The sequence below is a fragment of the Bactrocera oleae genome, chromosome 4, assembly GCF_042242935.1.
Source record: "Bactrocera oleae isolate idBacOlea1 chromosome 4, idBacOlea1, whole genome shotgun sequence".
Lineage (NCBI taxonomy): Eukaryota > Metazoa > Arthropoda > Insecta > Diptera > Tephritidae > Bactrocera > Bactrocera oleae.
This window is the reverse complement of record NC_091538.1, coordinates 68,488,510-68,511,678: the sequence shown is the minus strand read 5'-3', so window position 1 is coordinate 68,511,678 and position 23,169 is coordinate 68,488,510. Positions and strand designations below refer to the sequence as shown.

Genomic DNA, 23,169 nt, shown 5'->3' with positions numbered 1-23,169 from the left:
GCCAGTTGGTGAAACATTTAAATATGAATAAATGGCAAGCGTTTTAATGTGAATATTTATGCCTGCGACTCATTAGGGATGCGCTAAATGTCATGCAAACTGTTTTTGAAATTAATAGTTTTATTTAATTAGGTTTACTCTTGCGAAAAAGAAGAAATCGAGTGATATTAGAAACAATTTCCACTCTCCTAAAACATCGATTGTTACCTAACCTCATTTTTTAGATTTTATCAAGAATATGAGGTTGCTATAATCCATTTCGTTTGAAGTGTTGATTTATTTTTATATGTTTAAAAAATTATATATTTATACCCTAAACAGGATATATTAAGTAAAAACTGACCAATTAAAATCAAGTCCTACTAAAGAAAACTTTTTTATTGATAATTTGGCATAGATAATTATTTAAACTTTTTTTTATCTGACGAGATATCTTCACGAAAATTGGCATGATTTTTGTATAAAAGAACAGCTCAATCTCCGAACAAACTGTTTATATCGGATCAGTATAGCATATAGCTGATAAACACACTGACCGATCAAAATCAATTTCTTGTGTGGGAAACTTTTCTATTTGTGAAACGTATTATAGCTTCGGTGCAATTGTAATTACCGTTTCTTCTTTATTTAATTAAATATAAAATTTTTCGTTCAACCCTAATATTCCTGCTAAAAACATAGGTATATGCCAGTAATGCTCGTGGAATATGCAACAAGCCATGCGAATGTCCTTTTATGCTGCGATCGCTACTGTGTCGGTTATGTGGCCGACATTGCCGCCATATTCCTGGAATGTGACCCATTAAAATGGCATTTGGAAATAAACAGTATTATGATAAGTGCTCCGATAGTGTGCTTGTCATATAATTTTTATGCAATGAAAGCCCGCGCACGTACCAGACGTGTGCGCCCGACACGAGTTCACACATGCGCTCTACCCTACACACCCACGTAAGCATTAGTTCATACTATGAATATATGTATGTGTGTGTGGGTTTTTGTGCTGCACTGTGTCCTTGTGGGCGGTAGTTTGCAAATTGTGTGACACTTAAACTGCAATTAAACGTTTTAGTAGTTGCATAAAAATGTCGTGTGCATTTTGAGTAGCCTCTCAAACGGGAATCTAAATCAATGAAAGCGTATATAACGAGTTAGCGTTTGAATGATTTATAACAGCACTCGATATTTGTACGATTCTGAGTAGTTTAATGCGTAAAATGAGTGCAAAGGTTTAGGTGGCAAAAGTTTTAGTATGACTGGATTTTTTAGTGAAGTACTTAATTTTGAAGGCATAAAGTTTCTTAAGATCAGTATTAGATATTATTGTTTGAATGGTGGTGAAGCAAATATTATTTTATTGAAATGAGATTGAATAGAGTTCAATGACTTTGTTTTTATATTGGTTCAGTTCATTAATTTTTTTCAGATTCTTCTCTTCGAAACACCAATTGGTTCATTGTGCAATGTATTGATTCAACTAATGATTATTGATTGTAATTTTCTTTACTAAATGTTTATTACAAGTATATTCAGGAAATACGAAGAAAATATTACCTATTTATTTTACTCTGTCATTATCAAAATGTGTTAATATAAACAAGGATGTTAAGATTTCATATTTTAGTATAACCTGCATAGTGTTTACAAACACAAAAGAGTCGGTTTGTTGGCTAAAAAGGGAGACATAGAAGCGCCAGACCGCTTATTGCAAGTTTGAATCAATTAAGACTTATCCAGCGACTCTGTAGATTTGATGAATGATCTGATTTTTTCCACTTCATCTGCCCAACATTTTGTAAGTTGGTAGCCGTGGAAAGTATCCCGTCTCAACCAGTTGAAAGCTGGGCTTTCGCAAAATACTGTTCCTTTGTCTCATTATCCTCTGCGCATGCTTTGCATTTAGTGGGATTTTAGATGTAGGCGCCCTGTGGTGGCCCCTACAAAGTTATTTAGTTCCTTCTTGCCTAAAAGTAGATGGTTTTTGGTCTGTTTACCATCAACACTATCCCAAACTATCTCTGTGGTAAGGCCTGTGTTGCTATTGCAGTATTTTAAAACCTTATGTTATCTTCCAGAGTTCATTGCTGAGAGGTCTATGGGGGCTTAGAGGAACTGTGTTCCTGGCTGCCTCTAAGCGAGCCAACTCGACGGTCTTTTCGTTTTCTTCTATTCCTATATGATGGATACCCAGCCATTCAGGAATAGAACATTGCCTCCTGATATAATTTAACGCAGTGAGATTTAGTGTAGGCGCTACGGATAGCCTTGCTGTTGTTGTAGTAGCGGCAGAACGGATAGACTTAATTGCCACTTGGCTATGCACTTGAAGCCCAATGGACTTGCTGGTTATCTCAGAAGCCCACTTGGCACCTTTTGCGTAAGAATTGCTGTAGAAGAAGCCCGCTGCTGCTGCTACTTCACTCATTCGATCACAGAACCATTGGTCCATTCGTTTCTACTGTAAAATGTAAATATTATATAATTAACATTATCATAATATTGGTTGATGGCGATTCAGTAGTAGATGCAGTCAAATTGCGATTCTTGCCTAGTGAATCCATACTAAGATGCAAGTAAGTATTCTACTAAATTCTTGAGTTCGAGACTGTAACTATAAATCTAGAAATAAAAAATCGAATGGTAGTACAAACAGAAAGAAAATACACAGACTTATCAAACCATCCTCGTAGTTATAGACGCAAGATCCCAACAAACGCTTGATATCCCCGATTTGTGTGCAATACTTCCTGTTTACCGTCTTCTACATGCTCATATTTTGGATTTATGTAAATAATTGAGCCGTAGCTAACAAAAAGTTTTTTTCTGCAAGCAAATACACATAAATGTGAGAGATAAATTGCAGATGTGAGATGAATGCAATTTCTGCTGTAACACAGAGAACAAATATTATATACATACACACAAATTTTTCGGTATATAGATACATATATGCATTGCTTCAATTCACTGACGATCGTTTTTAATTGTTGTTGTTGCGACCCAAGGCTCTAATACGAATATAATACATCTACACAAGCTGGTATGAGCTATTTGAATGCACTAATTTAGGAATGCGGCTACAATTCGCTTCTCGACACTTACATATTTTAGCTTGTGGGTGGAATTTTGTAAAAACATTTTTAAAATTTTCAAATATCATATTTATCCATAAGAATTTTTGTAAGATGTAAGCACGTGTACTTTTCTGTTGTGGCATTAAAAGTGTATGCATTTTTTTCCTTTAGAAATTTTTGCATTTTGTGAAATGCAAAACATGAATGCAGTCATTAGAGCACAACTGGATTCTTGCGAGAACTTAACTTTCAATTCATACTATTAAAGGCCTACCGCAGAGCTTTTTGCGCACACAATTTTAAAAATTGCATACAAATGATTGAAAATTGTGCACAGTTCATAATCTTTATTCTAAAAATGTCTGTTCCTAAATCTTGACATACACATACATACGAAGAAATGCTTACGCAAAAATGGTGATACAAATTTATTTAATTATTTTGATAGGAAACCAACCCACAATATTAAAAAATAAATAAAGTCCAATGATCAAACAAAAGAAACATTCAATTTACCTTTGTGAGTGAAAAAATTAGTGAGGTGTGTTCAATATATGTATGCTATACATAGGTACATATGTGCGTAAAATGAGTCAAAGGAAATTTTATTTCAAATTTCTATTCACAGCGTGAAAATAAAAATTTACAGTAATATTCTTGTATGAGGTGTATTTCTGCCTCCACATTAGTGTGGATAGTAAATACAGAAAAACCCGTTTTTTGAGTCATTTTATTTAACACATTTACAGAATTTAATATACGGTTAAAAATCGGTGATTTATTTTGAAACTTCAAAGTGCCTTAAAAATTTCATTTGACCTTAACTTGACATTATCGGTTAGGTCAGTACGGCTAGGTTAACAAAAGAGCGGCGCTTTATAGCATAAAATCCAGATCAATACCGAAAACCTAGAAATGCCAATTTTGGGAATTATCCTTCTTCCTATTAAGCTTTTCCCAAATTAATTTCACGTCAGTGACGGTACCAACAAGTAGCATTTTGCATGCCCTTATTAAGCCTCTCATCTACCGAACTTCTTTTTATTGTTCGATTTCTTTAAAACAGTTCTGAAGCAGTAAGAATTATTTTATTATTATTTATATTTTGATACCCAAACCGCGATAAAACACACTTTTCTTCTTAGCTAAGCAATTTTTCGCAATCTATACTTGTTAACGACAGTATCCATCAAGATATTTGTGAGCTATCAGCAAATCATTAGCGACAGTTGAGAAAAGTATAATTATGATATTCCTTTTAACACTTGTTCACACAGGCACTTTGTATGTTGTAGTCACCCCACATTACTATAGCTCTACAATTCTACCTAACTCACATCACTCCCACTTATCATGCCACTTAAGAGAATGTAATGTAACTCGCCACTTATTTGCTACAAATTTCCTCAACCGCATCATCCATCATCTGCTCCATTCCTTACGAATTAGCACTGCACGGTGCTGTACGCTCCTCAGCTCGGCGCTATTCTATGCTCACTGAGCGTAAATGTTGATTAAACACTTCGGCATGCCCGCAACACCAACCCCGCTGCAGCTGCGGAAGAAGTGAAATTCTCTGTACTCGATAAAAATGTTTTACTCTCTACACCATTTCTTCATCCTGGCTAGCTGATGAACATAGTACACACATAAAAAAGGGCAATCATTATCAATGACGGACTCTTCAGCGCACTCATCATCATCATCAGCAGCGGTATCTTCAGTGGCAGCGCCAACATCTATAGAGTTATCAGCCACTCCACCGTTGCCAATCGCTGATGACCCGTTGGTTGGTAGAAGTGTTGATGCTTTTAACTGGGCAATCAGCAGCCACACCAACCGTTATTTCTTTTGCTGAATTTATTTTTATTGCCATCGTTTATTCCACAGATTTCTCTTCAAGTCAAGCAGGAGGAATAATAAAAAATATTGTTGCAAGCAGCGCATTTGGTGATCAGTGCTCAGCACTCACCACTGCATCAATACTGAAGTAGTTATCAGTTACTGCCTTTACTTTGGCCTCGTTCATTATGAGAGATTCATCTGCTTCTTCTTCTTTTTTTACCGCTGCTGTGGTCAATGGCTATTGCTAGTCGGGTGTCGACAATTCGGAGGTGTTGACTACGTTTAATGTACCAAATTTTGTCGTTTTCTTTGGTCAGTCATTTTGGCTTCGTTTTCTTTTCGAGTGGCTGACAATTGGATTCAGTTTAGCGCAATCAAAATACAAAGCGCGTCAAGATATCAGTCCCTAGCAGTAGATGGAGATGTTTTATGGTATTAGGTCAGAATGTAATCATTATTTATTTTTTATATTTTCTTTTGCTAAACAATAATAAATTTGATAATTCTGCGCTCAAAGCTTATACTCATTTTGAATCATATCTAAAAAGAGATCACCACTCCGAAATACAATTATGAAAGAAAATTCACAAAGATATATAACTGTATCGTGTATTGCGAAAACAACCTTACCCACAAGTGAAAACGTTGAGCTTTCTGGATCCGACTATTCGACACGAGTGAAGGTGAAATATTTTCATATTTCTAGCAGTCTTATAGAGCTTTGTCGATTTTTGAAAGCGTTTTTGATCAATACTTAGGAGTATTACAATGGACCCGCGCTAATCTAACCTGCTTTTAGCAAACCTTTTTTAAACAAAGACCGTTTAAAATAGACTACATGTATAAAATATGTGTGGGCTGTTGAGGATCTAATCGTGCAATTTTAAGATCTATGTATTGATTGCTTTTTAATGAAAAATTCGAACAAGGGCTTCCACTTGTGAGAAAGTACAATATATTCGAGTTTAGATATCTCTCATTATTTTTATAGCCATCTCTCTAGGATTGTCTCAATTTTCTTCAAATACACACTCAAATTAGCTGTTCTTCCTCTTTAAAAAAAAATTCGCAATACCAATAAATTTTTCTATTTTCTTTCTATTTGTGCTTCGGTGATCAAAAGTCAAATGCATTTTTATTTATCATTTGTGCTTTGCAACCCTTTCAACCGGCGAACAAAGAGATCAAGTTTCGCAATCTAGATGAGAATCTCTAGCCTTGAGGTGGAAACGCCAGGCGAATCGTACAAACAACAACAAATAAATAAATAAACAATGCAAAAAATCCGAGTATTGACACGTGTATGACTTTATATAAACATTTGTACATACATACATACTATATACAGATCTATTTATGTACTGTGTGCTGTTTGTGAGTTTGGGTGCAAGAATGCGCAGATAGAAATCGAGAAATCCGTATAAGCTGACAAAAAGCTAGAAATTGCTCTCCATTGAAAATTTGGCTTATCGCGCAAATCGAAAAGCCAACGACGACAAATGGCTGTAGAAGTTGCTGTGGCACCAACACACACTTGCAACTCGATATAGAGGAGTAAATATATATGTATGTAGGTTTGTATGTTTTATTCCAATGTTTGCTTGTGTTGTTTTGCTGCATGCTGTGCGCTCTACTTCCGTCTGGCCGGTCAGTCCAGTGCAGTGAAAATGTGTACGAAGGCTAAAGATATATTTATCTGTTAGCTTACTTTACTTCCTTATGTACATAAGTATATAGTATGTATGTATGTATGTGTATTCTTATTAAACATGCTCATTGCTTTTATGCCTGAATAAAGATAATAACAACAAATGTCTGCTGCAGCTTTTGCATTTTCCTGAATTTTTGTATGTTTGTGTGCGGCACATATAACTGCACAAGCATCCCCACATAGAAGTATATACATATGTATATTTGTGTGACTTTGTGCAAATAACCAAATACAAATACAGATATAAAGCCAAGCAAATAAGCGCACAAAGCAAACAAATATCAACAAGAACAAGAACAACAACAACAAAAGCAATTGCAACAGCACTGGCAACGCCAACAAAAGAATGTGTCTCTTATTCACCATTCAACTAATCTTTGCAATTTCCCCCAAGTGATAAAACAGCCAAGCATAGTTAGTGTCTGCCTCAAAGGCGCTGCACTTTCTTCGCACACTCACACGCCTGCACGCCCACCCGTCCATTGCTCCTTGCCGTTGCGGTGAACAAAAGTACCGTTCAACTATGTCCTTTCTTTGTGTCAAACGTGCGCTTAGTCATTCATTCATTCATTCAGTCACTCATTCATTCATGCCGACACTCGTTCTTGATGTGCCGTTGTCTGTCTTCTCGACGTCTCTGTCTCATATGCTTTGGCTTTCTTTTATTTTTCTTATTTTTATTTTGTGTGTATTTTTATTTTCACTGTTCGCACGTCTGCCACGAATGCATTCGCTTCCGCATTGCTGGAGAAAGTTGCCAGACTTTTTTTTGTGACGCTTCTCTTAAAATTGCATATTTTTATTTGAAGTGAAGTGGGAGTTGTGAGGGAAATAGTGCTGCAAGGAAAACGGTTTGGAATTATTTGTTATTTTAATTGCAATTTAATTGCTTTTAGCTTTCGTATATAGTTGTAACTGCACAGTAGAAATTATTCCAAATGCATGTTTTTGATAACTTATGTATATTCTTTTTACTGAATGGTGACATAATGGCTTCAACGGTTTCGGTCGAGCCCACAAACTCACTAATGATTTATTTGTGTTATTTGAATGCGAAACCTTAAACGAGGTCAACTACATACATCTTCATTTCATTATAAAGCTCGCACCGTTCTCTCTTAGATATTGTTCGCCATAGAATATGCATTCAAGTCCACTATTCCATATCATAATATTTTGTCTCCAGCAACTCATTAAGGCTGACTGATCATTTATTGCTTGGTAATATCCGTCCTGCCATCGATCAGCTATATATGTACTTATTAGCTTAGATTTTTTATATAATAACGGAACTGTTGTTTTTGAGCTAATGATTTCGAAATTCGAATTCAAAATTCGATGTCTTTATGACGATTAAGTAAGTTCTAAGTCAATTCTATTGCCATGTTTTTTGTTTATTAAGCGAAGTACATATAAGTTCTAACCGACAGATTATATGCATTCCATCTGTAGCATATATAACTGTATTTAACCACCTGCAGCTTTATTTTTATACTCTGAACAGGGTGCTACAAAATTTGTAACACCCAGAAGGAAATGTCAGAGACCATATAAAATGCATTATAAATGATTAGCGGGACGAATTGAGTCGATTTAGCCATGCCAGTCTGCCTGTCGGTCTACCTGTCCATCTGTATATGCGAGAACTATTCTCTCAATTTTTGCGATATCGCTCTGATATTTTACAGAGGTTTTTTTCTCCTTAAGAAGCTGCTCATTTGTTGGAACCGCTGATATCGGACCACTATAGCATATAGCTGCCATACAAACAGAACGACATAAACTAAGTTCTTGTATGAAAAACTTTTTTATTTGACGAGATATTTTCACTAAATCTGGCACAGATTATTGTTCAAGGCAAGGCTACAATCTACAATCATTTTGTCAGATTGCATGACTATAGCATATAGCTGCTATACGAACTGACCTATCAAAATCAGGACAAAGCTTTTTTATATCCTTTTATACATTAAGAAATGCCCCTATTAGGTATATTACAGTTTCAATACCGTCGAAGTTAACGTTTTATTTTGTTCTCTAGCAATTTGAGTAACGGTAATTTAATCGCAATTCAAGTTCAACGCCAAAACATATATTTTTGCTTCTGTTAAAAGTTTAAATGTTATTTCAATCAGCTAGAGCTTCAAGGTTAGTGCAGTCTCTCAATTCATTCTCTTTTTTCTTCAATCCATATTTCAGCTCTCGAGTACAGTAAATTTTTTAATACTGCGCGAAATGCCTGCCTCTTATACAATTAATTCTTCAAAACCAAGAGGGTTTTGTACGTTTATTGTGAGTGCGAGCAGTGTCACTTTTCTCAAGATTATCATAATATATCACTCAATTTGGATATTCCAAGGCTTTACATAAAAATTTAGATACCTAATGAATACAATACTTATTTTGTGAGACTTTCTTAAATTATGAGATCAGTGACTTAAAAACGATTTGTCACTTTGAGTAGTTTGCTGATAACAGATAAAGGAGTGAACGAAAGCGACCGACCACTTTTAGGCTATTTGTTCTTGAAAACATATTTTCTTAGTTATTATCTTATACTAGATAAATGTATTTATCTTTTCGTTTATTTATTTTTGTATGTACATGTAAGAGGGAAAGCACAATAAACAGCTGTTGCATGCTTCCTTTTAAAAATCCGCTTGGTTATTGGATTGGCCTCTCGCCGGCTGGGCTTCCACATTGCGCTTGGATAAAGGATAAATTCCCGGAAGAGTAGTAAGAAAGAACAACAACATAATGCTGTTTGCTGTTTTGTCTCTCTCTAGGAAAATAGCCACTGAGCTAAGTTAGCATTTAGAAATATTATCCTGAAAGTCGTATATGGTATTTAGCGCCCACTTTCTTTCTTTTGCTGTTTGTCTTTTGACATTTATCGGTTTGTCGTAGATTTATTTCGCTTGTTGCTTGTTGCGGACTGTCTTTCCGGCAAATGTGTGCGCTCAATTATTGCACACATTGTTGCTGCCAAATTGCCGTATTTTCATCAACTTTCGTTGATTTTGTTGTTGTTTTTGGGTTTGCCACTTGCTTCGCTCCATTGCGTCAATGACTCAATTAAACTTTAGTACTCGCACTGCACTTTGGCTAACGGTCACCGACACAAATGTAACTCTAACAAAAATAACAACAAAAACTAACTTCAAGTAATGCTTGCACAAACAACAACACATTTTAAATAAACATTATGCTGAAATGAAAAAAAAAAAAACAAAAAACAAAAGCACAAAATGTAAATTTACAAGTAAACTTTTTCCAACAAACTTCATTTCGTTTTGTATGTTCTCATTCTCATGCTCTTCCTTTTCTTCTTCTATTTTTTGGTTCTCATTGCAGGTAATGCATATTTATGAATTGAACACTCCGACATTTTGCGCGCTTTGTTGCTGTATTTCTCGGTATGTATGTATGTATGTAAATATTTGCATAAGTCCTTATTTTGTTGCAGTCCAAGTGAACTGCACTGCATGCGGCATAGTCGATGTCAGAGTCAGCTTGTGGCAGGGCTTCAGCTGGTGGCGGAAGTTGTCGGAAATATGTCAAATTTGAATAATGGAATTTATTAAATGTTGGAAAATTATTATTAGATTTGCTTGACTTAATGCAATTTCATTATTGTACATGCTGAAACGAAAGAAAAGTAACAAAAATGTTTACACAAAATAGAAAACAGAAGGGTGTTAACCAAAAATCGGCAAGGAGCAAGGATAAACGTGCAAGCCTTTCGAATATCATATGTGAGTTTTGAGCGAAATGGCAACAAATAATATTGGTATATGGGTGAACTTTTGAGTTCTCATGAGTTTTTATAGTCTTTTTAGAGTGTGTTATAAAGTTCGAAAAATTTTGGTGAAGATAAACTAAACAATTTGAGTGTGAAGAGTTAGCTATACTTGCAGTGAAACTTGTTGTAAAATCCATTTAATATGGAGAGGAAAAATATTACTGATAATTCAGTATTGAAAAATTGTTTTACTCATTATTTCGAAAATCATATTCCTTTTCAATGATTTTTTAGACCAGGGCTGAACAGAGCACGTAAAATTTTAGCGAATATGTTAGAAAATGGTGAATTCTCTACTCGGTGTTTTTCAGCTCTGTTAGCTGTCCAATCGAGCATCATACAAAATGTTCGATATTTTACGTTCTCTGGTTGACGCCTTTGGAAATGGTAAAAAGTGAAAAATAATAATGTAATATAAAACACGTTGGAAAGGAAAGATAATATAACAAAAATGATGGAAAAAATAATCTACAAGTATTATATATGTGATCAGTGGTCGGGAAGTATTTGGAAGGAGGCTGGCGGAGCTTTTAAGGTTAAAAAACGGTTTATCCGGATTTTCGGAAAAACTACGAACCCTATGGAGAAAAGTTACATGGCAAAGTTATAGATGATAAAAAGATTTGCTACTTTCATGTTAACACTATTTTCACATAACCTCAAAATTAATGTGGAAAACTCAAATATTCAAGTCTTTGGTTTTTTATTTTTATATTTCACAAAAATTTTGTTTCTTTTACGAAATTTGAGGTAAACTAACCTTTTTATGTCTCAAACACACTGTTACTTTTTTGCTTTAAAATATGTATTTTTTAATCTTAATTGGACTTAACATAATATCGGCAAAGGGCTTTAATTCTCAATCCAAAATTCTCACGTTAAAAAAGGTAACCTTAAAAATACCCCCATACCCTTCCAGTTCACACAGATCGCTTGTTTATTTTTTTGTGTTTTTTCATTTTTGTTTTATTGTTTTCCTTTTGCAATGAGTTTCATCTTGTTATTATTATTTATCTCGTTATTGTTGTTTATTCTAATATACTTGATCAATTTGTTTGAATTAATTTTCTAAACTGGTGGCAACATTTCTTCAAAATATTTCTGACATACCAGGAACATATCTAAAACCTTTTTAATTTGGTACCCAGATTACGTTATTTTATGTATTTTCACAATGTTATTAAAAAAATAACTTGACAAGCGTTCCAAAAATATGTTTTAAAATGTAATATTTCTCAAATTAGTTTGACACTCATTTCTTAAAATTTAATTTATTTTATAAATTTGACAGCTTTGTTATAAAATACTTCCTTTTGACATTTTTGTACATACTTCGTTAGTTTTATAAATATATACATTGTATTATTGTTTTTTTTTAAATATATTTCATAGATTTTTAATTTTGAACGTTTGGCAACCCTGCTGAAAATTTTGAATTGTAAGCGTTCTGAAATCTCTAAAGTAGATGACGACCCTGCTAAAAAATTGTATACTGCCTTAAATTTGTATTGCCTTCAAAAAAATATTTGTGTTATAAAAAACGTTAACTTCGAATCTAAAAGGTCAAAGCTTACAGGTTCATTTTTTCTAGCATAAAAGAGTATAAAAGGGTCTTTATCTTGATTCGGATCAGTCATTTTGTATGGAAGTTATATGATATAGCTGTCAGATATCGGCGGTTCTGACAAATGAGCAATTTTTTGAGTAGAAAAGAACGTGTGCAACAAACAGACAGACGGACTAAATTTTCTTACACATCTATACTCATGCCATATTTTTCAATATTATCCCGCGATTATTTTATGTAAATAAACCACACATTCTTCGGCGGGTGTTGCGGACTCCGCGGCTAGTATCACATTATATAGCTCTAATTGTTGCACATTTTTAGGCGATAAATACACCGGTCCACAGTCCTCTGGCTATATGTCGCCAGAGTCCGAAATTAGGTAATGATTCGTATATGTATAGGTTAGATATCTCGAAATGTATTCTAAACGCATGTGTATATGTGGACGTCAATATATTTTTTGCATATTTTGCTGCCATCCAATTTTCTCCTGGTGATCTTCGCAAATGAGTGGTAACACTGGGCGTGCTGCAAATATATTCTGCCTACGATGATGATGCGAGACAATCTAGTGAAGAATTAACATGTATTTACTATGTATGTACTAAGATGGTCTGTTGAAGAAGCGAAACTTTGATTTTGTATGGTTTTGCCGGGGTTGGTGCACATTTGAATATTAAAATTAGCATGCAATATATTACACTCAGGTAGAAACATTTTGTTGTTGTTTTTCACAAGAAGTAAATTGGCATGCCATTAGGAGTTTACGATAAACTAAAAGTGAAATTATGATTGAGGTTTTCATAAAATATAAACTAGGGCTTTCATGAGTAGAAAATGTTAGCTGTTGCGAAAACAGACATATATTCGAAAATCATTTCCATTGAAAAATTTAAAATTTTTAAAAATCTTTCATAATTAAATTTAAAAAGAAAAAAATTTAAAATTCCAACATTTTCAGTCAAAATTAAAAACAAATATTTCATTTATCTTTCTAAACATTTAAAGAAAAAATAAAATAATTAAACGTTGGGATTTTTTTTTAAGGTTTTGTAGGTGTCCTAACAAAAAATTGTGTCCCTATAAACCCTAACACTATTTGTAGTTTTCCTGTATCTTAAAATTCTTGAAAGAGAGATCCTTGATGTAACAATTAAATTGCCTACATTTTGGCGCAAAGCTTTTAGATTTGAAAACCTATTTAAACTTCAATTTTATATTACAGTGGGATTTGTGTTTAGAAGTCTATGTTGAACAAGGTTCGGTCCCAGCTATCGAAAACGAATGGATTTAGTCATGTAGCACCTTCTATTTATGTTCCAAAAATATATATATAAAACATGGTGGCTGCGCGATGACTCTCGTTTCGTTTGGCCAAAAAGTCAGTCATAATCATGTTAGAATGTGACAGATCATGGTGCAAAATTCATTAATATCTTGCCACCAAATCCGAGCATTTACGACGAATTGCTCCTTAATGGTTTTCTCGGTTTTGGCTTATTTTTGGAGCTCCATTTGCTAGATTGTTGGACAGTTTTGACGTCATATTCATAAACCCATGTCTCGTCACCAGTAGTGATAATATTTTATGAATATAGGGTCTTCAGCAACATTGTAAAGCATATCTTTTGTGACCTCTGTCGAGAAGATTCCGTCCATTCGGTACGTGTCTTTCATTAATCAAAATGTTTTCAGCTGATCCATAAAAGATGTTGAGATCCTATTATATCTCTCCCATGCAGTGTTTTTTATAACTTTTCCGATGTTATCATCATTAACATAGGTGGATGGACGACTTTTATGAGACAAGTTTTCGATGACTTTATTACCTTCACTGATTGCTTTGGGCCACTCAAATACTTGTGTTTGTAATAACGAAAACTTCTTAAAACAGTTCTACAACATTTTCAACGATTGTTGCATAAGTTCTCAGATTTTAATATTCTTATTAATTTATTCATAACAAACTGTATATGCCTCTTAATATATAATATTATATATTGATGAATAATATTGACAAATTACTTAATCATCTCTTATTACATAAATTATTTTTAGATAAATTATACACTAAATATAACTTGATTATCGCATTCCGTTTCACATTAAAATTTTACAACAAAAATTTTATTCCTTAGAAATACTTATAAAATGCCTCAAGGTGTTCAACGTAGAAAATATATGTATAGTCCTTTTCATAATTCATAAGCAATATTAATGCAACGCAACCTGCAGCTCGGCAATTTCAGGGCACGCACACATTTGCATTTTAATATCAGATAAAAAGTAATAAATTGGCATTTAAATATTGCATAAATATTGCGCAATAAATTGAAATTGACTCAAAGAAAATGTAATGGAATTAAATTATCCTTGTAAGAAGGAAAGTGAACACCTGTGAAATTGCACGTGACAGTGTGAGTGTGTGCGTGTGATCGTAAACCGGAGAGTGATGGCCAGCGGCTGTTAACGTGATTGCAAATGTGAAATTTATTGCATGGCAAATGCAAGCCGGTATTTAGTTTTAATTGATATTAACGCCAGCAAATTGGCAAATTGGCAAATCGATATATTTAATTAATTAAGCAGTAAAACGAAAGTGTGTAAAAACTTTTTGGATTCGATATATAACCTGAGGTATATATGTGAATGTGCTTTTTTCTAAACAGGTTCAAAATTTAATTAATGTGGCTGAAAAAATATCGCATGGAAAATAGGTATGAAAACTGCTTTGAAATCATAGTAAAGCAGACATCCTTTCTTCTCCATGCTGACCCCCAGGATAGCCATATTCTAGCAGTTGCAACTACCAAGTCTCCAAAGTTTCTGTCTAAATCATAAATGGAAATATATTTATATGTGTTTGAAAAATTTCAGAAATCAAGGCAGCTTGAATACGCCATTAATGATCATTAGTGTTGTTTCGAAGGGGAATCTTTTGTAGATATCGTCAGTCCTAGACGGCATGCACGATTCGTACTGCACGCTAAGGATACACCTCTTTGGGAATCACGCCCAGTAAGGATTATAATAATATGCTGGACTTGCGTGACAAAAATTCCACGTACTAAGCCCTTAACCCCGACTACAGATCACTGGTTCTACGGGACCGCCGTTAGCTATTTCTTCGCAGAAGCAAGTTCAGCCAAGTTTGGCTCTTCATGGACAGCTTTCTACACTACTCTTCGCTAAGTCTTCAGTATCCGCAATTGCGTTTCTTCTTGATGTCTGCAGAGCGATTTCGGACCATATCTTATCTTTATTCCAAACGAGTTTACATTGTAACACACGTTGGGGCCACACTTCATTTTATACAAGTCTCTTCGTCTATTCTCTTTACTTTGTATTTCGAGCAGGAAAAGAAAATGTGCTGTGCGCTTTCGCTGCCGTCACCGCAGAAAGAACAATCTGTCCTGTCATCATGACCGTATTTAAAAAATTTCTCTGAAGCATCCATGTTTGGTCAGGAATCGCACCGTATTCAGTCTCACCGTGCTTTTCCCCCAAGCAGTCTTGCAAATTTCCGATTAGCCTATACGTCCACCTTCCTTTTTCTGCCTTGCCCCAGTGCCTCTGCCACTCATTTATACTTTTCTGCCTTTCTTCGTTTCGCTCTTCTGTTGTGATACGTCTTCCAATGCTACTGGATTTGTCGTAAACTCTTTTGACACAATCGGCTCATGCCATTCAATTTTCTCTAATGTTTTTGGCATGAAACGTGTGGCAGCGAAGTTTGTTCCGAACTTGCTAAATTTTGCGCAAAAGCAATGTCGCATTAATATCGCTCAGGAGTGGTTGAAAAAAACCGTAATCATGCCTCAACCACCGTATTCACCAGATTTGGCCCCTTGCGACTTTTTCCTATTCCCAAAACTGAAGAAACCAATAAAAGGTTTTGCCACAATTGATGGGATGGAAAACCGCATTTCAAAACTGCTTCGAGGATTGGAAAAAGCGTTGGCACAAGTGTATTATATACGAGGGGGATTACTTTGAATGGGGACAAAATAGATATTAATGAATAAATAAATACTTTAAAAAAAAATTCAAAATTCACCTTTCACTTTGAACACACCTCGTACATTAGTACCGACTGACATACTTTAGCTAAGAGTGCTCGCTTGCTCTGGCTTGGCCTTCCAATATTGGCCATCATTCTCAATAGGGTCACTGTTACTTGTAACGCTTTTTCTTAAGCTTTTCAATGTTCGTACTATAGTCGAGCCGCGTGTCTATTATACCATAATGCTTAAGTACTTTAGCGACTGCTGGGTATTTATGTTATAGCCAACGATATTAAATGAGCACTTTTTATGTAGAGTAGAGTTCCATTCCTACTACACTTGCCACAATATCGTCAGCGTATCCGATAATTAGGACCGCCTTTGATAATGGGAGTCACATCACTCTGTCATGAAGTAGGTTCCACTTAACCTTGACCGAGCCTTAACGGAGCCTTAACGGTACCTCACCCGACACCCTGTACTCTTTACATCCCTCGTCGGTATCATAAAGTAACAGCTTATTCGACAGGTATTTGAAAACAATTCTTAACAAATAATCCGGTGTACTCTTGAATTCGACAGCGCTCATTATCTATCTACGTACATATGTATGTATGTATATTTGTGTAGAACGTTCATCAATTTGTTTGTGTTGCTGTTGATGAACACTTGTTAATGGCTCCCCAGAGGCAACTATATCGAAACAAATAAGTATAACAACTTCTCATTAAGCTAAATATGTTTGGATTGAATTGTTTACAGAAGCACTTCCTCATCATAGCTTTGTTGTTCCGCTGTTGGCCGAGTGATTTTTAAAGGAAGTGTATCCAGATTACCATCTATAGGGTAAAATTGGGATTGAATTAGTCTCCAACACATATCTCTAGTATTAATTAGTCCCAAACGAAGTCTTTAGAGCATGGTTACAGATAGATTAGGACATTTTTTTACAGTAAGCTCATTTCTTTTTTAAGCTATTGCACCGCTACAGTTCCATATAAAACAACCTCTTTATTTGCCTCTACCCAGATTAACATTTCCTTACTTTCCTCACACCTTTTCGCGCAATTTCACGTCTCAACCACGCATTTCTGCTGACTCTTCATTCACTTTGATTAATGATTACTTCTGCCAGTGAAGAGTACGATATCAACAATAATAAAAACAACCATTTAAGCCAAGTTAATCAGCACAATTTGTCGGTTATGATTATTGCTCGCATTGTTTCGCTGCTTTCATTCTTTTTATCGTAATTGCATTGTGCTTGTTGTTGTTTTCGTCGCGAGAAAATATGAAGTTCTGGCTGAGAACACTTAAGCCCAGTCAATTGGTGGTAATGTGAGGTGAGGAAATCGCAGTATAAATATAGTTATTAATAACTAATCGAGAGGGCTGTAATCATTTTGTACTTAATTGCCATAAAGTGCCGCAAGTGTGGGCCAGAAAAGCAAGTAAATAAGAACATACCGAAAATATATATATTGTAATATTGTATATAGATATGTACTTCAGTGTACTGAGTAATTGCTGAGTAGATTGCTACAGCATTGAAATCACAGGGAAGGCATTACAATATGAATTTGCATATACACAATAAAATAGAAAATAAAATTCGGAAGTATTTGTGCTAACAATGCAATAAAAATTATATTAATCATAAGCAGACAGACAGGGCGCTGAAATATTGGTTAATAAAACACTTAAAGAGCGTTAACTTGAAACAGTTCAGTGACATAATGTAAAGTTAGTTAAGCGGAATCCCATAGTGGTCTAATATGCAACACGAACTACTTGCAGGTGAGGTTTCATTTTACACAAACCACTCCAGTGAGTTCAACAAAACGCTCTCATAATATCTTGTTTTTAATCCCATCAGCTTCTCTGTATTTTTAATGAGTTATTGAAACTTTATTCAAAATATATCAAAACAAACTTTGGTAGCCAAAATGAGGAAAATCGAATGATATCATTAGCCAGAAATTGCTTCCATTTCTTTAATGCTACTTAGGGACAGCACTATCCAGTGCATTGGTGTAGAAATCGCAGGTCTGCGAATTCAATTTTCCGTATTGCTGGGATGTTTTCGCTCCATTTTTCAAGCCGTTGTGATGTAATAAAAATTCAGCACATCTATCGCTATGAGCTTGTTGCCACACTTAGCTATAGTCAATCGACGTTGAACGCGATCTCATCGTACGAGATTAAATCGGTACTGGTTCAGGAGTGCACAGAATGGCTGAACAGGCTGTAAGTCTGCAACCGGGTTCACCTTGTCTAGGTGTTGGGGAACAAAGAAGTGGCCGGAAATGAACTTGCTGACAAATTTGCCCACTCCGCTGCGGTTTCTAGGATGGTAGGATCGAAACCATTCCTTGATGTGGGTCCCACACTATAAAGAAGCTTTTCTAAAAGAAGTAGAAAGTGGACAGGTATAAATACTGGCAGTTAATTAATAGCCTGCGCCATACAATGCTGTTAGTTATAGGTTATAACATCGCAAAGTTTGAACAAATTATAAACCTTTTCTGTTGAAAATTTATGCTGGTCACTGCAGGCTCAAAAAGCACCTATTGCACACGGGTATAGCCTCGTTTAAAAATTATCGGTTCTATGATATGGAGCCGAAATCGCCGGAGCTTCTAGATTGCATAGGGCTCTGCAAACGCAGAAATAAGGGCTTTGGAATCATAACACAAAGTAAGGAGCACAGTGTCTCAATGGCTAATGGAAAGATCCAGGAATTTATCAAAGTTCTGCGTCTATGAGAGCCCTTGTGTAAGAGGGTAGGGCAAAACAGACCGCCGGACGGAGGGTACTTTCCAATTTATTCTATTCTCTCCAATTAGTTTTGCGGACAATGGAGTTTTCGAAGAATACTTTGTTATTAAAGAGCATTGTTAGGTGATATCAAAATCGATGAAAATCTTTCTTTGATATCTTTCCCAAAACCGAATAGGACGATTTTTGTTTCTATATATAGCTCAGTAAGTGGATTATTTAATTAAATAAAGGTGAACATTTCTGACTTAAAAACTTTGAAATGTTAACAATCTACGCTTTTTGTCTCTTTCTGCAAGCAGATTGCACAGCTTATTGCAAATATTCGCAACTCAACATGTTGCTGAAACATATCGCCAGATGTTGCGGAAAGCGAAACTGTTATATGAGCTAAGAAATGTTTGCGAAAAGTCGAGGCAAAAAGGTAGAGCATAAATAAACAAAAATTTCGGCTGATGTTTACAAAGAGAGTAAAAATATATATAGGTAGTGAGAGCGCGCATTGAAGGCGCAAACATATAGAGCACTACTACAAATTCATAATGTTCTCTGGTTAGAGCACATTCAATATCTTAATAATTAGGCATTGTATTCCGCTTTGTTTTGATTTATTGAAGGGATGCGGAGGCCAAACAAAGCATATGCTAAAATCAGAGAAATGACAAAACTACATCTAAATAATTAAAGCAGCGAGAAAGAGAGAGAGTGAGATGAACGCAAAAAGATACAAATATATGTTGAGTGCGTTGCGAAGCAAAGTTGAGTGGATGTTAAGAGCAAAGTATCTGCGGTGAGTAATAAATTTTACAAATTCACACGCACAAACGCTTAATAGACACAAAGTCAAATTGCAAACAACAATGCTACGCTATGTGTTAGAAGAAAAATCCATGAATCAACAAACCGCCGAGCGCACTTATTCATACGCTTTCGTTATAGACGGCACGAACAAACCGAATGGGCGAGTAAGTGAGTGAGTGAGCGCAGCTCCGAAGGCCGTTGCTGGGTAGTAAACAGTGTGTGTTTAATGGGGAGTGGTGGGAGTGTAGCAAAGTGGGCAGCAGCAACAGCAACAGCAACAGCAACACCAAAGCAAGTAACAGCAGCGACGCAGCGTGCGCATTACAACAACGTTCAATGTTGAAATTCATCGCTGGCCGTGCGATTACTGCTGTCTTGAAAATATTCAGTTGAAAAGTTACTCTTTCAGTGTGCGGCCGTCTCCGTAAGTAAATCATAAGACCACATAGTTATAACGCGTATTAAGTGTAATATTGAACGGTACGGTTGTTTCTCCTATAACTAATATCTCGCACAATCGCTTAAGTGAAGAGGTGGTGCAGTGAAAAGTGATTTCGTTTTAACCAACAAGAGCTGATTTGTATGGCAAATAGATTTTGCAAAAGTGTTGTATGAAAAAAATATCTCAACAAAATTTTGCCAATAACAACAGCAACACGCAAGCCGAGTGTAGTAATGAAAAGTCGATGTCGTTTGATACGTGTGCCAAGTAGCAACAACAACATGGGCGCATATGTGAAGTGAGCGAATGCGTGTGTACGCGAAGTGCTGTGGTGAAGAGCGCGAACCGCCAACAAAATATACTACTCAAGCAGTGGCGCGAGAAGAGAGCGTGCTGCGCGCGATTATATCAATTCGTTTAACCAGAGAACGTAGAGGACTAGCTGATTGAATGCGTTGTATATTGGCGAGTATGTAGATTTTGCTTGTGGTTAAGTAAAAAGCAACAAAATATATTTGTTATTAAAAGTTATTAGCAAGGTAGTGTGAAATCCAAGTTTGAAATTGCTGTACAATAGAATATCATCTACATGTGTATGTAAGTGTGTGCGTATGCAGTGAAAATGAAAATAATTGCAGTGATGAAAGTAAATAAGCATTAACCACAATTTATTTGCGGTCAAACGCCCGACAACGCCAACGAATATTCGAATATTCGCAAAATTCGTTAACGAAAAGTGTGCTTCTTCTTATTCGCGGCAGCAGCAGTAGTGACTGCGCTGGTGTGCGTGTGTGCGGCGTACAGGTGCAAGTGTACGCGCGTATTTCGCAGTCACATATGGTATATCTATACACACACACATCCATATATAATATACATGTTTGTATATAATTCGTCGTTTGCCTGTGTTCGTGTTCGCATAGAAGTTGCCAGCGCAAAGTGGCAAATCGGGCAAATAACCAGTGAAACAAGCAACCAGTCAGCCAACTCACGGCTGTAACCAACCAACCAACCAACCCATACTCGTATCAAAATCGTATTGCCCAATTTTTGTATTGCTTCATCGCGCGAGGTATAGAAGCTGAAATCGAGTTGAAAACCTATTGCTTGGCGTGTTCGCATTTTGAAAGTATCTCATAGATACCATTTGTTTGTTGCTCGCCGTTTTTTGTTTTTTGCGCAACCTCAAGTCAACAGTATTTCGAATTTGTTGTTGTCGGTTTTATCGACAAAACGGCCGACAACTTGAAGTGGAAATACAGCTTGAAAATATAAAAATTGAAAAAAATGGAAAATATAGAAAGTGAGGTGAATGCGACACTAAACAAGTCGGTATGAAAAGAGTGTGTGTTTAAAGAAAGTGGCAAACAAAACAAAAGCATAAATAAAAGTTAGTTGAAAATCGAATAAAAAAGTCGCGTGCTCAGCAAACGAGGTGAAAATCATTGCAAAGTGCAGAGAGAAAGCGTTTTTTGCAACACCCAAGAAGCGGCGATCAAAGCAGATAACGTGAATAATACAAAAAAAAAAAACAACAAATATAAACTAAAAAGCCAACGTTAGCAATAAGTAGTGGCAGATTGCAGTGGCAGATGTATAATAAACATATACACACATATATATGTAAAGCAATGCAATATAATAAAATATGCAATACAATTTGAAGGCCAATAAACGATGATTAAATATTCAAATAATCAAAACAAACAGCATAATTACAATGGAATAGCAACAAGTATTTAATATTGAACAGTGAAATTAATCATAAAATTTATATGAAAGTGAAAATTGTTAACAAAAATATATTACAAAAATTTATAAAACCGTAAAAGCAAATGTTCAAAAAAATATAAATTCTTTTGGAAAATGTTGAATATATAAATATATATATTTTTCAAGTGATAATCCATTACAAATAAATTTCGAAAAATACTTCAAAAATAGTATAACGGTGGAAAAAAGTTTAGAAAGTTAAAAAAACAGTGTAAATTTGAAACAAGGGGGCTATAAAAAGTTGTGAGCATTCTAAAAAATATTAAAATGAATAAAAACGTGTTATATATTTGACGTGAAATAGAAACACCGCAAACCTGACAACAATACGTGTTATAGAAGCAAAAAATACTGCGTGGGTTTAAAACTCTTAATTTATAAGGTAGGACCATACAAATATTTAATTATAAATTGATTAGGATATTAAATAAATAAATACTACGTATAGCTATTTCAATAACAAAAAATTAAGAAAACAAGAAAAAAGTTAATATACATACATACATATATATATGTATATAATACCCTCTACAAATGAAAAGGTTTCCATACAAGAACTTGATTTTGATCGTTCAGTTTGCATGACAGCTATATGCTAAATTGATTCAATCTAAACAAGTTATTCGGGGGTTAATCTTGTACATCAACCCACGCTGAATTTCGTGAATATATCTTGATAAATGAAAAAGTTTTCCATACAACGATTTAAGTTTGATCGATTTGATCGATGACAAATGAGCAGCTTCTTAGAGAGAAAAGTGCGCTTTCGAAATTTCAACTAGATATCTCAAAAACTGAGATGAAACCGATATTTATGCAGAGAATGCTTGTCATCAACGAGAATTAAACAAGAATAGCAGCCCACAGAAAGAAAAATAAAGAACACAGCACAGAAGTTTTAGTTTACGGTTACTACTTTACTTTTTAGGTTACGAATACTACTTTAGTTTTAGGTTACGAATACTTCCAAATTCTACTTAATTTAACAACATTCTTACATTTTCGTGTGGAGTTAAAATGAATTGTGCAAAACTTTGCGCTTTTTTATGTACATATGTATATACGTCTACCATGTATGTATCTTACATTTGCTGCTCGCTCTCCTAATTTATTTTGCTTCATTTTATTTCCAACTTCGCACTTAGTATACTGCTCGTTTGATGATCTTTTTTATTATTTTTTTTTTTATTATGACATTTCTAATTCGTTCTCTTTGCCATTTGCCACTAAAGTTTATGTTAACATTTAAAAATTTCAGTTAGTTTTCTGTTGCTTTTTATTTAATGCTTTACTTGATTTTTGTTCAAAATTTGAGTTTCAGTCGCTATCTGTTCTTGTCTACGAATATTCGCGAAAAAGTACATTTCCA

General features: G+C 35.0%; 1 protein-coding gene across 2 annotated transcripts in view; it reads left to right on the top strand.

Moving 5' to 3' along the window:
• The window catches only part of LOC106614761 (streptococcal hemagglutinin), a 256,841-nt gene that overhangs the window by 30,626 nt on the left and 203,046 nt on the right, over positions 1 to 23,169 (top strand). The window contains exon 1 of one of the 2 annotated variants that reach the window (XM_014230661.3): positions 19,900 to 22,182. The exons of the other annotated variant lie outside the window; for it this stretch is intronic. The gene's annotated coding sequence lies outside the window, so the exon portion shown is untranslated. Of the gene's footprint in view, positions 1 to 19,899; positions 22,183 to 23,169 lie in introns of those variants that run through there. 2 annotated transcript variants of the gene reach the window in all.